The sequence below is a fragment of the Delphinapterus leucas genome, chromosome X, assembly GCF_059928025.1.
Source record: "Delphinapterus leucas isolate spDelLeu-1000000601 "Yukka" chromosome X, BTC_Dleu_Yukka2, whole genome shotgun sequence".
Lineage (NCBI taxonomy): Eukaryota > Metazoa > Chordata > Mammalia > Artiodactyla > Monodontidae > Delphinapterus > Delphinapterus leucas.
This window is the reverse complement of record NC_143150.1, coordinates 90,107,529-90,111,009: the sequence shown is the minus strand read 5'-3', so window position 1 is coordinate 90,111,009 and position 3,481 is coordinate 90,107,529. Positions and strand designations below refer to the sequence as shown.

Here is a 3,481-nt window from a genome sequence, read left to right as displayed (position 1 = left end):
ATCCAAAAGAATAAAATACTTAGGGATAAATTTAACAAAAGAAACTCAAGATTTGTGCTCTGAAAACTTAAAACATTGCTGAGAGAAATTAAAGAAGGTCTAAATAAATGGAGAAACAATTCATGTTCATGGGAAACACTCAATATTGTTAAGGTGGCAATTTTCCCAAAATTGATCTATAGATTCAATGAACTCTCTAAGAAAATCCTAGGAGGCTTTGTTGTAGAAATTGACAAGCTAAACCTAAAATTTATAGGGAAGTGCAAAGGACCTGGAATAGCCAAAACAATTTTGAAAAAGAGCAAAGCTGAAGGACTTCTACTACTCAATTTCAAAACTTACTATAAACCTACAATAATCAAGACAGTGTGGTATTTGCATAAAGATAGGCATATAGATCAATGTAATAGAATTGAAAGTCTAGAAATAACCCCTAAATTTATGGTCAATTGATTTTGACAAAGGTACTAAGATAATTCAATGGGGAAAAGACTGTTATCTCACACCACACATAAAAATTAATTCAAAATGGATCATAAACCTATATGTAAAACTATAAAATGTTTAGAAGAAAGCATAGGAGAAAATCTTTGCAACTTTGAGATTAGGCAAAGAGTTTTTCAAAAAGACACCAAAAAACCCATAAAAGAAAAAAGTTGGTAAACCAGACATCATTAAAATTTAAAATGTTTACACTTCAAAAGATATACCTAAGAAAATGCAAAGACAGTGTTTGCTTCAGCAGCCCATATACTAAAATTGGAACAATATAGAGAAGATTAGCATGTCCCCTGCACAAAGATGGCACACAAATTTATGAAGCATTCCATATTTTTAAAACATAAAAAGTAATACCCATTAAAATGAAAAAATGTTTTAAATTACAGAAATATGTAGCATGAAAAGTAAAGTTTACTATCTAAAATTTCTATCACCCCAGAATAAACACTGTTGAAGGCTTTATATATATTCTTCCAGTATTTTTTTCAATGAATATTGTAAAATAAAATCGTATTTTTCTCTAAAAAAAAGACAAACCATAGACTGAAAGAAAATATTTTCAAGTCACATATCTGATAAAGGACTTATATCTGGAAAATACAAAGAACTCTTCAAACTCAGTAAGAAGACAAACAACCCAATTTAAAAACTGGCAAAAATTTGAGTAGACATTTCACCAAAGAAGATATAGGAATGGCTAATAACCACATGAGAAATAGATGCTCGGTTTCATTAGTCTTTAAGGAAATGCAAATTAAAACCACGATAAGGGCTTCCCTGGTGACGCAGTGGTTGGGAGTCCGCCTGCCGATGCAGGGGACACGGGCTCGTGCCCCGGTCCGGGAAGATCCCACATGCCGCGGAGCGGCTGGGCCCGTGAGCCGTGGCCGCTGAGCCTGCGCGTCCGGAGCCTGTGCTCCGCAACGGGAGAGGCCACAGCAGTGAGAGGCCCGCGTACCGCAAAAAAAAAAAAAAAAAAAAAAACACAATAAGATGCCACTACACACCATTTAGAATGGCTATTGCCAAAAAGAAAAATAATACCAAGTGTTGACAAGGATGTGGAGAAACTAGAACCCTCATGCATTGTTGATGGGAATTTAAAATGGTACAGTCATTTGGAAAGGTGTTTGACAGGTTTCTTGAAAATTTATTCATAAACTAACTATACAACCCAGCAATTTTGCTCCTAGGAATCTACTCAAGAGAATAAAAGCACGTCCACACAAAGACTTGTATGTGAATATTTATAGCAGCATTATTCATAATAACCAAAATCTAGAAACTATCCATATGTCCATTACTGGTGAATGGATAAATAAAATGTAGTATATCCAAACAATGAATTACTACCAGCAATAAAAAGGAACAAAATACTGATACATTCTACCACATGGATGAACCTCAAAAACATTACACTGAGCGAAAGGAGCCAGATAGAAAGGCCTACATGTTGTATGATTCCATTTATGTGAAAAGTCCAGAAAAGGTAAATCCACAGGGACAGAAAGGTCAGTGGTTGCCTGGGGCTGGGGAGGTCGGGAGTGGGGAGTGACTAAAAGTGGGCTTGAGGGAAATTTTGGAAGTGATGAAAAAATTCTGAAACTGGATTGTGATGTTGGTTGTATGATTCTATCAATTTATTAAAAATCATTGAATTGGGCTTCCCTGGTGACACAGTGGTTAAGAATCCTCCTGCCATCGCAGGGGACACAGGATCGATCCCTGGTCCAGGAAGATCCCACATGCCGCGGAGCAACTAAGCCCGTGAGCCACAACCACTGAGCCTGCGTGCCACAACTACTGAAGCCCACGCACCTAGAGCCAGTGCTCCGCAACAAGAGAAGGCACCACAATGAGAAGCCTGCGCACCGCAAGGAAGAGTAGCCCCCACTCACCACAACTAGAGAAAGCCCGTGCACAGCAACAAAGACCCAATGCAGCCAAAAATAATTTTTTTAAAAAATCATTGAATTGTACACTTACAATGCGTGAATTTTATGATATGTACATTATACCCTGATGAAGCTATAAAACATGTGCCCAGACTCAGGAGAGATGAACAGGCTTTATCTTGCCCCAGCAGTCACAGCAACAACCAACCACAGTGTGTGCCTGGAAGATGAGCCAGATGAGGAACCAGGGCTAAGGAGATGCTGCTGCCACCACTGTTCTCTTGACCAAAGACTACTGACTTCCTCAAGGACCTGCTATTAGAATTGTGAGAAGCTTTTCTAGCGTTCTTTGCCACAAAAGATTTCATTTTCTTGGCTTGCAATCAGACTTTTCCAGTCTTCCACAAATAGACCATAATTTCTGTGCTATCTCCCTGTTTCTCCCCAAATCATACTAATAACTAGTGAGGTGCAGCTGCAGCAATTTCTTAACCAAGAAGGGATCACAGGTGCTATTGGGCCTTAACACCATCAAACAGACCTTTTGTTTGCCTCTGGGAAGAAATTCCCATTTCCCTCAAAAGATCTTCCAAAGTTTTACCACTAACCCCAAGCTTATTTCCTTTTTTCTTCCAGCAGATGTCCCATTCTACATGATCTGGAAAAACGGAATTCTCCTTACCTTTCTTCTCTCCTTCCTGCTCAGTCATTGCCATCTTAACCCCCATTCTTGCTTCCTTCTCTGGGTCTCTGGAGCCCCAGAGGATGATGTGGCTATATTCTGAGATTATGTCCTTTCTCCTTTTTTAAAATTTTTTAAATAAATTATTTTAAACTTTTATTTTATTTTAAAAACATTTTAAAATTTATTTATTTTTGGCTGCGTTGGGTCTTCGTTGCTGCACGCGGGCTCTCTCCAGTTGTGGTGAGCGGGGGCTACTCTTCGCTGCGGTGCGCAGGCTTCTTATTGAGGTAGCTTCTCTTGTTGCGGAGCACGGGCTCTAGGCGCAGGCTCAGTACTTGTGGTGCACGGGCTTAGTTGCTCTGCGGTATGCGGGATCTTCCCGGACCAGGGCTCGAACCCA

The 3,481-nt window shown here is 39.4% G+C and overlaps 1 non-coding gene across 1 annotated transcript; it reads left to right on the top strand.

The window, feature by feature from the left end:
* Positions 1–729: 729 nt before the first annotated feature.
* On the top strand, positions 730–836 carry LOC149744327 (U6 spliceosomal RNA). Its single transcript, XR_016391449.1, has one exon. It is a non-coding gene; the product is annotated as a U6 spliceosomal RNA (small nuclear RNA).
* The last annotated feature ends 2,645 nt before the right edge of the window (positions 837–3,481 follow it).